The 13,096-nt window shown below is 45.7% G+C and overlaps 1 non-coding gene across 1 annotated transcript; it reads left to right on the top strand.

Moving 5' to 3' along the window:
- Window positions 1-217: 217 nt before the first annotated feature.
- TRNAG-CCC lies at window positions 218-290 on the top strand. The gene has a single exon. It is a non-coding gene; the product is annotated as a tRNA-Gly (tRNA).
- The last annotated feature ends 12,806 nt before the right edge of the window (window positions 291-13,096 follow it).

Genomic DNA, 13,096 nt, shown 5'->3' with positions numbered 1-13,096 from the left:
CCAGAAATCCCTTCACATTTTATCATTTAGAATGCTTTCAGCTGTAGGTAACAGAAAAACTAACTCAGCTTGGCCTATCTGATAAGGAAAAGTATAATATAATCCTGTGTAAAAAGAAGGTAAGACTGAGGTAGGAGATAGACAGGCTCCTGGTTAGACATTTACAATCAGCCAGTCTTCTCTTCTGGGTCTCACAGAATCCCATGTGTGGGGGACTTCCCTGGTGGTCCAGTGGCTAAGACTCTGCACTCCCAATGCAGGGGGCCCAGGTTCAATCCCTGGTCAGGGAACTAGATCCCACATGCCTTGACTAAGTGTTTGAATGCTGCAACTAAGACCTGGCACAGCCTAATAAATAGATAAATATTCTTTTAATGGAATACAATGTGTGGTCCACACTAGTTTCACAAATCTGTTATTCCAGTATAACTTGTGATGCCCTAACTAAAGTTACTCACTAGGTCTTAGCTGCAGTTCTTGTGTCATGCTTGCTTCTTAAATCTGACTAATTGAACATTTCTCTTATCCCTTTTATAACATGTGGTGTCGCTTGACCTAATTAATGTGTGGGAGCACTACACATTGGTTTCCAAACCCTACAAGTCTGGAGAAGGAAATGGCAACCCACTCCATTATTCTTGCCTGGAAAATCCCATGGGCAGAGGAGCCTGGTGGGCTACAGTCCACGGGGGTCGAAAAGAGTCAATACAACTGAGCGACTTTCACTTCACACCCTACATGTAAGATACACACAGTGTATGCAAAAGACTCTTCCTTCAGGCTTGTAATGCCCTTTGCATGGAAGATCAATGAGGGAAATCTTTATATTCTGCCTAAAAACAAAATCAAATTTATATACTAAACTCATTTGCTGAAAAATTTAACTTGATTTCAAATAAAAAATGCATTTCTGACATGCAAAAAAAAAGTATCCAGTGTGAGACCATGAGTGATGGCTGCTGCCTTCTGAGACTCAGTTCTTTCCCTGAAATTCAAGGAGATAAACATACCTCAGTGCACACAAACAGTAAGTGCTGGAGTCAGGACCCAACTCCAGATCAACCAACTACAGAAAATCTGACTCCTGAATCCTCTGGTCTGGGGAGGAGGTGGGGGATGGGGAACCCCGATGGTAAGCAGGGTATGGAGCCAGCACAGAGGCTAGAAGTCATGTCCTGAAGAAAAGCTGGGTGAGATCAAGCCAAGCTCCAGGAGACCAGCTGTAGTTAAGGGTGGGAACTAGGTGTGGAGCCAAAATGTGAATGTAGGGGCTTGAGAGCACCTAAAACCAAGGACCAGAGGATCGGGCAAAAGGTTGCAGCCTGGAGGAACCTGGAGGTGATGCGAATTGAGAGCAGCTACTTAAACAGCCCCAGTGCACAGGCTGGCCGAGGGGAGCAGCCAGCTCTACACCACACAGGACACAGGACCCCTCAGCAAACCCAGCCTGTTCCGTGCACCAAGGCCATGGAACCCTAGTCATGCTGGAAAGTGAGGAAACTCCCCTTGGGATCCAAGACCTGGGAAGCACGCATTCCCACCTTCATTCATTCCTTGGCCCGGCTGTTTTTAGGTCAGCCAGTACGGAAGCCTTCTATTGGACGTGGAGGCATCAGAACGGTCCTCAAGAGTTCAGATGCCATGCTCCAAGGAAGGCAAGGAGGAAAGAACCACGGGGCCCGCAGCGGGTGCGGCGATGCCCAGCGGTGGCTCCGCATTCACTACTGTCCTGGGAACAACCCGGCAGGTGCAGGTTTGCAATGTGACGTAAACAGCAGGCGCCGTGCTCACCCTGCTGGGGCTTTTGGAACCACACAATATGTTTGATTGAAAGACTCTTTCAGAAGCTTAATGTTTTTAACATTAAAGAATTAAATCAATAATGTCCCCATTTCAGCTTCTCTGTGATTATGTCCTTTGTGTCCTGTTTGCTAGTCACAAGCTTTCTAAAAATCACAATCTATGTCATTTGTCAAATAAAATCAAGAGAAGAGGGAAAGAGGACAAGAAAGAAAATACCCTCGGATGAATACCCACTACACGCCAGGCACTGTTCCAGTGGTATTACATCCATTGACTTAGGTCAGCCTCCTCGAAACCCCTAAAGCAACATGTGGCTATAATCCTCATTTGATAAATCAGCAATCTGAAGCTCAGAGAGGAAAAGAGACTTCTCCAGTCTCTCCAAAGAGCAGAGGCTGGACTGGAACTCTCTGGTGTACTGGATTCTAAACGCATCCTCCTCCAAGGTATTCTTTGCTAATTTCCTCCACTCGGCGCTCCCAATCCAGTAATAGAACCACTTGGGGCCAAGGACCTTCCTCTAGCACGAGGCTCCCCTGTCTTCAGGCCTAGTTCACAGAGCTAATGTGAAAGATCTTCCGGTCTAGCTGGGTGGGCCCCTCAGGTGATGCTATGCTGTGCTGAGTCGTTCAGTCGTGTCCAACTCTGTGCGACCCCATGGACTGCAGCCCACCAGGTTCCTCTGTCCACGGGGATTCTCCAGGCAAGGATACTGGAGTGGGTTGCAATGCCCTCCTCCGGAGCATCTTCCTGACCCAGGAAACAAACCGGGGTCTCCTGCATTGCAGACAGATTCTTTACCAGCTGAGCTACCAGGGAAGCCCCCAGGAGGTGATGCCAGATCTCCTGAATAGTCCCTGGGATGGGAAGGGGAAGCCCAGATTGCCTGTCTACAGAGGGTCAGGGAATTCACTTGAGAAGCAGAATTTTAAAGTTCAGGGTCCTCGATTTGGGACCAAGAGTGGGGTGACTACGACAGGGTTTAAATCCTAGAAGGAAACAAGTGTGTCCTAGGACTGAGTGGCTAGCCATGCAGTTGGAGGCAGCAGTCTCGGCTTCCAGGGGAAACTTTGCTCCTTTCTAGCTGGGAGACATTAAGGAAGCTACTTTTCTGAGCCAGAATTTTGTCAGTGAAATGAGACCAGTGCTACCTTCCATGAGGGTTGGAATGATTAAATCATAGGTTGCGCAAGAGAGTTTCTGAGGGGTTTCCTACATAGTGTCTACAAAAGGGCCTCGGTTGCCATGCTCTATGCTGAGGCCACTGCTAGGCATGAGGATGCATAAGAACACAGTGGTCAGTGTCCTGGGAGAGGTTTTCCTGCGTCCCATACGACAATGTATCCTTGAATCATAGTTCAGTTGTGTGGCCACGGATACTCACACTTAAGATACAATAATAGGCACCTCCCTGGTCTCCCAAAGCAGGTGGCCCAGGTTCAACCCCTGGTTGGGGAACTAGATCCCACATGCCACAGCTAGGAGTTCAAGTGCCACCACTAAGACCTGGCACAGTCAGATAAATTTTTTAAAAAAACTTGTAAAGATATAATAACAACTTAGATCAATTAAATCAGCATTCCTGAGGGTAGGACCCAGGCATTAGTAATTTTTTAAAGCTCCCCAGGTAATTGCCACATGTGTCCAAGGTTAAGCTGCCCCCTGAACACCCTCCCCCAGGAGGCCTACCTGAAAGAAGCAGGCTCCTGAGCACACCCAGCTGAGCCCAGCCAGGCTCAGCGAAGCACTCGTCTCCACTGATTGGGAAACCTAATTGCCTTCAGGTTCTGTGCAAAGCCAGCCGGGGCTTAATCATTCCACTCACATCAAAATATTTACTCCAAATAGTCATTACCACCTGGAAGGGGCTTGCAGGTAGCGAGGGAGGAGGAAGTGAGGGAGGCAGCAGGATTCGGCATGCTGTAAGGGAAGTGGGCCTGCTTGCAGGGGTTGCTTTTCCCATCACCCACCGCTCAGCTATGTCTTGAGTTAAGTGTTTGCGCTTTAATGCTCCAAGGCCTGAATCATCCGATTCTGCACAGCACAGGTGCTGGGGCTTAGGAACATACAGTAGATGATTTGCATAAAGTGAGCGATTTGCATGGAGTGGAAAATTTGCATGCAGTAAATAGCTAAGGGGAGGATGAAATGATGGCTCAGAAATGGCCTAAAATAATGTGCTAATTTGTAGCCCCAGTATGATCTGAATGCTTCTCAGAAAAGTGAACGTCTACCTACAACGAGAGAGAGAGAGAGTTACCTAGTTCCTGGCTATCATGTCTTACCTCCAGAGAGTGTGATGGGACTAAGAATGAGGGGACAGGGGACATGTGAGACTTTGGGTGTCCCAGGGGCCAGGCATCTGACCCTTCCATATCACCACCTGCTCTCAGCTCATTATCATCAATTGCATTCGGTTCAAGCCCAGATTCAACTCCAAAAAGGAGTTCCTCCACCTGACTGTGAGCTCACAGAGGGCAGAAGATGTATCTGAGTCAGGGTCACACCCCAGCGTCCAGTCCAGGGCACAGCACTGTAGCAGTTGGGAATGTTTGCAGCTGCAGTAACAGAAATCTCAGCTAACAGCAGCTTAAACCATAAGAACATTTGTTGCTGGAACTTCCCTGGCGGTTAGGAATCCGCCTTGCAATGCAGGGGACATGGATTCAATCCCTAATTTGGGAACTAAGATCTCACACGCCGTGGAGCAACTTAAGCCCACATGACAGCTACTGAGCGCCTGTGCTCTGGAGCCCTTGGGCCACACTAGAGAACCGAAGCACTGCAGCAAAAGATACAGCATGGTGTGATGAAGATCTCACGTATGGCAGCTAAGACCCAACACAGCCAAATAAATAAGGACTTTCTTTAAAGAAAAGAACATTTGTTGTACTTAAGAATTTCACCAGTAGATTGAGGGAGAGACAACTCAACAGTCTTGACAAGAACCTAAGCCCCTGGAATCCTCCCATCTGCCATCCTCCAGTCTTTTGTCCTGTTAAAACACTCAGATTTGAGGACTGATTTGTTACAGCAGCGTAACCTAGCCTATTGTGATTAATACATCTGTAGATGCAGATTCTCATAGGATCTTGAGCAAAGAAACTGGAACCCTTTATAATATCAATAAGTCTAAAGTCCCTAGAAGATTCAGGTTTTGATATGCTTTGCAGTCTCCAGAGTGCTCAGCAGAGTTCATTTTAATTCTATTTCCACCAGTAATTGCGCACATTTTAGCCTCCCTGTATTTCTGTTTCCCTATGTACTGGAAATTATAACAGTGCCTTTTTCATAGGATTGCTGTGAGGGCTAAAGAGATAAGACCTAGCAATTTTATTTTTATTTTGGAGAAGGAAATGGCAACCCACTCCAGTATTCTTGCCTGGAAAATCCCATGGATGGAGGAGCCTGACAGGCTACAGTCCATGGGGTCGCAAAGAGTCAGACATGACTGAAGTGACTTCACTTTTACTACAATTTTATTTTTAGGAAATTATTCTACAGATAAACTCACACCTGTATGCATAGGAATAACATAGGAAGTTTTTCACTGCCTTGTTTTCTGTAAGAGGAAAGGACTGTGAACAACCTAAATATCTCTCCAAAGGAAAATAAGTTAATAAGTTATGACAAATCCACAAAATGGAATACCATGCAGCTTTACAAATAAATTTAAATAAATAAATAAATAAAATAGATCTCTTTGGGCTAAAATGAAAAAAATTGCTGAGATATATTGTTACATGTAAGAATCAAGGAGCCATACAAAATACATGAAATGCAATCATTTGTTCTTATCTAAATGACATGCCCATATATAGTGGTTTGTGAATTTTAAACATTCTGAAATGACACCCAAGAAACAATATTTGCTTCTTAAGGAGGGAAACTGAGAGGCTGGAGTGGGAAGGAGACTTATATATTACTTCATATCACACTATTAACATTTTAATTTTACATTCATGATTTTTAATAAGTGATCATGTCAAGTGTTAAGAACTCTGTGCCAGTGAGTATTAAATATTGTTGTTGATGATGTTATTGTAATGGATGTATATTTATTTCTTTTGGCTAACACGGCATTTGAGGGCCTCCTGCCTCTGGCTCCCTGGAAAGGTCTGGCTCCTACCTCCTTGCCTTCCTCCCTTTTCTCCAAGAAGGATGAGAAACAGGAAACTATGGAAACTAAATGCCTATTTTCAGTCTTCTCTGGAAGGAACAATTCCACCTGGACATGTGTACATGCCAACACAGTCCCAGCTGCCTCTCAGATAAGATATAAGGTTCAGCTAGAGGTGCTGAGAATGTGGCAAGATTACTCCAGCAGATGGAATCCTGCTGCTGCACCCCAGGAGATGGTTCCCAAAGAAATGCTTGTCCTTGAACCGTAGCCATGACTCCAGAGTTTGCAGTCGAAGGTGACTTTCATTGCTGCTGCTTTACATTCTGCCAGCTGGGACTGACAAAAGTGGGGAAGCTGGCTAAGAACATCTCCTCCCCAGGGGGGGTGGCCACCCTGCCAGCCCGGCAGGGCCCAGAGGGGAGGCTGTTGGTACGGTAGGATGAATAACGTTTCCCCAAACATGTCCATATCCTAAGCTCTGGAACCTATGCATGTTAACTTATAGGACGAATGGGACTTACCATGTTTAATTAAAGGAAGACTCGAGATGGGGAGGTTATGCTGGGTTATCTGGGTGGATATGATGTAATCACAAGAGTCCTTATAAGAGGGACATAGGAGGCTCAGAGTCAAAGGGGAAAGCCATGTGAGAATGGAAGCAGGGATTTAAAAGCTAAGTCACTGGCTGTGATAATGAAGGAGCCCTGAGCCAAGGAACGGAACTCTAGGAGCTGAAAAAAGTGAGGAAATGCATTCTCCCCAGAGCCTCCTAATAAAATATAATCCTGGTAACACCTTGGTTTCAGCCCAGTGAAATCCAGTTCAGACTTCTGACCTCCACAACTATCAGGCAATAAATATGTGTTGTTTAAAGCCCCAAAGTTATGGAAATTGGTTACAGCAGCCATAGGAAACTAATGCAGTCATTATCACCTCTTCTCATGATCTCTCTGCTCAGCTCTCTTCACTGTCCCCTTTCAACTGCCTTCCCAGGCAGACCTGCCCCACATCACTCCAAGATAGCCACTGCAGCTCCAGACACCTCACAGCCTCTCAGCTTCAATCCCAGAGAAGAGTGACTAATCGACACCACCTACCACTCTCTGGCTCTACTGAGATGCGAGAGGAAGGATTTCTCTCAAACTGTAGGGACCCTTGACTTTGTGGTGGGGAGAACAGCACATGTCTATATACCGTGGCAGTAAAGTAATGGTAAGGAGCATGGATTCAGAAGCCAGACTGCCTGTTATTGCTGTAAGACCCTCAAAAGATTATTTAAAAAAAAAAAGTTATTTTACCTCCCTGTGTCCCTGTTGCTACACTTTAAAATAAGGATAATGACAACACTCAGCTCTAGGGTTGTTCCTAGGTTTAAACAAACTAGTAAACATAAAGCACAAAACCAACACAATATTGTAAAGCAATCATCCTCCAATTAGAAATAAAATTTTAAAAAACATAAAGCACTTAGAACATGACCTATGGCATAGAAGGAGCTATAAAAGGATTTTATTATGATCTTCCCATAGGTGTTCTGAAGAAGAGGGACTAGATGCTGAATGGCCAAAAATTGATGTCTATCTACCATGTGGGCAGAGATTCTAGGCAGGACAATGTGTATTTGTCTATTTCCAAAGCTCACTTTCCAAGACTCAAAGCTTGATACTAACAGTGCAATGAAGAGTTAGAGCTCCCGGCCCAGCATGGCTGCAAGTTACATGGGGAGAAGCAAGTAGATAGAGGAAGGAGGAGGAGGTGGTAAGGAAGACTGATTTTGGAGACAGTCTCTGTTAGAGCCTTCATTGCACATTCATACTGCTGATGTTGACTGGGTGGTAGATGCAGAACATGGAGTCATACACTGGCCCTGCTAGGAAGAGCAGAGAGTGATGGAAGACAGAAACAGAAATATAAAGTGATGATACACTGCAAACAAAAGTGTATTTACAAAGGTTTGAGACAGCACAGAGGAGGGGCTGGCTCGCTGACCACTTTATCCTAAAGGCTTTGGAGAGCAGGAGCTATGTGTGCTGGGTATTAAAGGATGCGGTGGGGTGGGAGGGCTTAGGTTGCTTAATTGGATGAAAAAAAAATTTTTAAAGGATACCTGAGCAATCTTTGGACAGAGAAGGTGAAGAGGGCATCGCAGCTAGAGAGAACAGCTTGTATTAACACAGAGGCATGGAGGTGTGAGCATTGTTACCATGAAAGATAGGATACTTAGATCCTGGTCTGACATTAGAGAATTCCTAGCCAAGGGCTACACTAAGTCAGCATGCTGGACAAATAACATAGTTTCTTTCCTCAGCCCCAAGGTTCTGCAGTATCTGACCTCTGATTCTGTGATCCACTCTAAGACCCTTCTCCCTCTTGTTGGCCTTCTGTCCTCAGGTTCTCCAAGTTCAGTACGGCCTGGTAACTATCTCTGCCTGGAACAGCAACACCCATGCCCAACATCTTCTCATGGCTGGCTCCTTCTTGTCATTTATATGTTCAGGTGTCATCTCCTCAGAGAAACCTTCCTTGATTACCCAACTAAAACAGTCACCCTTTATCATAAGCAGCCTATGTGGGAGGTTGGGAGCAAACCCAAACAGGCTTCACATGGACCAACTCCCCCCATTTTCCCATTTTTTGTAAATTCCCACTTCCCTGACTCTACTGAGCTCCACTCACCCCCACCCTATCCCCTCATTCTCCCTTTAAAATGCCCAGTCACCTGTGTAAACACCCCAACAAATCAGACTTGAGTTCAGTACATGCTAGACCCTTTCTATGTTACTGATTAAAATCTGTCCTTACCATCTTTAACCAGTGCCCAGATTTGTTTATCTTTGGCACCAGGCACCAAGCTAAGACTTTCCCATTACAGCATCTCATTTGATTCTCATGTGAAATCTATGAGATGTGGTCTCTATTTACAGACAGGGAAACTGAGAATCGGGGAAGTCATCTGCTGAAGACCACAGAGCAGGTATGCAGCACAGTCCTACCCACTGCATACCTCCTACCATGGCCCAGTTGCAGAGAAGAAAGAACACTTGAATCAGAAAACGATATTCTAATCCCAAAGGTGACACAATTGCTGGTTCCAAGCAGAAGCTGGAGCTGTCCACAGGTGCATGAGTTGCTGGCCCGTTATCCATCAGCCGTAGGAGATAGCACTGGCCACCAGGACTGAGGTTTGCAGGAAGCCAGGCTCTGGACTTCAGCAATCACATCCCATTTTCCTGAGATCATCACAGAAGCTCTGCTCCTCTGCTTCTTAAGTCATCAATTCTGACCCTGGCATCCAGCCACTAATGTGATTTTATGGCACCTTAGGGCTTTGTGTGAAACCAAGTTTATGTGGCGGGATGAAGGGCTTCTACCCTCTTGCTATTACCTAGAGGAAATTTGCTTTGCCTCTTTTCTGTGAGATTAGAAATACACTCCAAAACTCCTGTGAAATCTACTGGGCCAAGAGTGGGCATGAACAAACGTTGGTGAGTCTGGTCTCTGCTCTAAATAGAATCACAGCCCTCTGGATGACCTGACTGTTTAAAAACACTGTTGAGAATGGAGCTCTGTCCTTGAAATCAGGAGGCTCAGGTTTAAGTCTTGAAACATGATCCCTCTGGGTCTCAGTTTCCATAACTTGAAAATGGTAGCAGCATCTCCAGCAGTACCTGCCTTGATTGCCCCATGGAAATGATACTGAGCCTGGCCCTGTGAGGCTCCTGGGCACAAAAGCCTTCCTGTGCCCCTCACTTCTTGATGACAGGAAACAAGCTTCATTCAGCCTCCAGGACGCTCAGTTCCAAGGGGTAGGTTCAAACAGAAGCTCATTAGGGAAGGGAGGGGTTGTGGAGACAAGGGAAGGAACAGTCAAGAGAAACAACAATGAAGCCTTGGGGCAAGGTCTTGGTTTCCCATCAAGGAATATGCATAACCATACCTTTGAGCTGTTTTGCAGACCCAACTAGGTGGGAGAAATTAATGGTATACAAGCGCATAGATTCCAGATCACTTGGAACCAGAAGGTTGGTGATGCTGACTTTCACTTACCTCACCACCAACCAATCAGAAGAATGATACAAGCTAATCACGCCCTCTTTGAACCATTACTATAAAATTTCTCACTACCCACTGTCCGAGCAAGGTTAAGAGTGTCTGTCCTTAACAACTCAGTAGCCCTTTCACAGGCCAAACTGAATCTAACTGTTGAAGATCAGATTGCTCTCTCTCCAAGAAATGGCAATGTGTTCTATTGAAAGCTCCAGTTTCTGAATAGTTTAATTTCTATGCATTTGGAGAATAAATTCAAGTTTGGGAGATTCATTTTTTTAATGCAAATTGACTCTGACTTGGAAAGAACTGAGACAGAGTTCTGGGGCGGGGCCTCTCATCTTAATGACCACATTTGCATATCAATAGCCTCTCACTTCATTTACTGCCTCGGCCACCCCCTGAGCTTAGATGGCTCAAGACATAATGGAAAGATGGGAGAAATGCTGGTCCCTTTTCCTCTTCAAAAAGTTTAAATATAGGAACCGCTTTGAAATAAAAATTTCCCTATGGACTTTTGAAGTCAGACTGAGCAGATAAAATAGATAATATTTTATCAAACTTGCCAAGAATGGAGGAGAGTGTGGAATGAATCCTTTTACATTTGCATGATCACGCAGACTCTTTGGAATTCTCACTGGGCTCCATAGAGGCCAGTCATGCATCCCTAGATATTTATTGAGAGCTTAGTGCCAGGGTAGGGGAGCAGAATGTGTCTCCCCAAAATATGTCTCCTTGGCATATTAACTATTTCAAGCTGGTTATTTTCGAAAAAATAGCAGACACAGGAGAAACTCTGAAAACTAAGTAGGAGTGCCCTGTGCTGTGTTCAGTCATGTCTGACTCTTTGCAACCCCACGGGCTGTATGTAGCCTCTGTCCATGGGGATTCTCCAGGCAAGAATACTGGAGTGGGTTGCCATGCCCTCCACCAGGGGATCTTCCTGACCCAGGAATAGAACTGGGGTCTCCTGCACTACGTGCAGATTCTTCACCAGCTGAGCTACCAGGGAAGGCCGGTGTGTGTGTCTCTGTGTTAAGTCGCTTCAGTAGTGTCCGACTCTTTGCAACCCTATGGACTATCGCTTGCCAGGCTCCCCTTCCCATGCGATTCTCCAGGCAAGAATACTGGAGTGGGTTGCCATTTCCTCCTCCAGGGGATCTTTCCAACCCTGGGATCGAACCTGCGTCTCTTATATCTCCTGCATTGGCAGGCAGGCTCTTTACCGCTAGTGCCACATAGGAAGTCCCAGGGAAGACCCGTGTTTCTCTCTAAACAAATCCATTTCTTATCTATCACTTTGTCTCTCACTGAATTCTCTCTGTGATGAGACATCAAGAATCAGAGCTTAGGTCCTGAAACCTGGTGCATTATCTCAGTTAAAAAAAACAATGGGTTTTGGCCAGGTTCAAGTCCCAGCCACATGGGTTCAAGCCCCAATCAGAGTTAGTGGTTTCAAAGACAGGTTCCAGTCCAGAGAGGTCTCTGTGGTCTCAACCTTTGTTCCTTTGTCAGTGCTGTCCCCACACCATCCTTAGCAACTGCGCAACGAAGAACTTTGGTGCCTTAGAAGTTTCTGGATCTTGTGAGGGCAGCATCGTTCGTACTCTCTTGTGGGGCTCCCCTTTCACCCACAGCTAAGTTATAAAAAGGCTTATGGGCTTGAGTTGCTTTCAAGATGCTACTCATCAATGACCACATTTTGAATCCTCGAATTGAAAAAACTTCGAAATTGTTAAGTTTTTAGAGAGCTCTCATCATAAACAGCTGTTTAACTGGTGCCTATGGAAAGACTCGGAGAAGGCAATGGCACCCCACTCCAGTACTCTTGCCTGGAAAATCCCATGGACTGAGGAGCCTGGTAGGCTGCAGTCCATGGGGTCACTAAGAGTTGGACACAACTGAGCGTCTTCACTTTCACTTTTCACTTCCATGCATTGGAGAAGGAAATGGCAAACCACTCCAGTGTTCTTGCCTGGAGAATCCCAGGGTCGGCGGAGCCTGGTGGGCTGCCATCTATGGGGTCGCACAGAGTCGGACACAACTGAAGCGACTTAGCAGCAGTAGCAGCAGCATGAAAAGACTAGACTAAAAGGTGGACTGTCGCTGTTGTTTAGTCACTAAGTCGTGTCTGACTCTTTTCCACCCCATGGACTGTAGCCCACCAGTCTCCTTCTGTCCATGGGATTTCCCAGGCAAGAATACTAAAGTAGGTTGCCAGTTCCTTCTCCAGGGGATCTTCCTGACCCAGGGATCGAATCCATGTCTCCTGCATTGGCAGGTGGATTCTTTACTGCTGAGCCACCAGGGAAGCCTATTTACAATGGTAGGGAGTGTTTTTAAAAGGTGAATACAAAGAGATATTGTTGCTTTCGAATTGTGGTGCTGGAGAAGACTCTTGAGAGTCCCTTGGACAGCAAGGATATCAATCCAGTCAACTCGGAAGGAAATCAACCCTGACTATTCATCGGAAGGACTGATGATGAAACTGAAGCTCCAATACTTTGGCCACCTTATGCGAAGAGCCAACTCATTGGAAAAGACCTTGATTCTAGGAAAGATTGAGGGTAGCAGGAGAAGGGGACAACAGAGGATGAGATGGTTGGATAGCATCAACGATTCAGTGGACATGAGTGTGAGCAAACTCTCAGGGAAGGACAGGGAAGCCTGGCATGCTGCAGTCCTTGAGGCTGCAAAGAGCTGGACATGACTTAGCAACAGAACAACAACAACGACAGATAAAACAGCTATTGTTAAAAACTCCCTTAGTTTTTAAAAAAAGTTTGGAAAGACTTAGTGAAATTTGGGTCTCATCTTCCCCTCATGGGTCTTACAGATGCTAATAAAAACATTATGCTGAGACTTCCCTGGTGGTCTAGTGGCTAAGAATCCATGCTCCCCGTGCAGGGGGCCCTGCTTCAATCCCTGGTCCAGGAACTAGATCCCACATGCTACAACTAAAGATCCTGCAATGAAGAGTTTGAATGCCACAACAAATGATCAAAGATTCCATGCCACAACTAAGACCAAGCATAGGCAAATAAATAAATCTTCTTTAAAATAAAGATAAATGTTCCACTGTGCTGTGCTTAGTTGCTCGGTCATGTCCTACTCTTTGTGACC

Source organism: Cervus canadensis, chromosome 10 (genome assembly GCF_019320065.1).
Source record: "Cervus canadensis isolate Bull #8, Minnesota chromosome 10, ASM1932006v1, whole genome shotgun sequence".
NCBI lineage: Eukaryota > Metazoa > Chordata > Mammalia > Artiodactyla > Cervidae > Cervus > Cervus canadensis.
The sequence above is the reverse complement of the archived record's forward strand: the minus strand, read 5'-3'. Positions and strand labels throughout refer to the sequence as shown.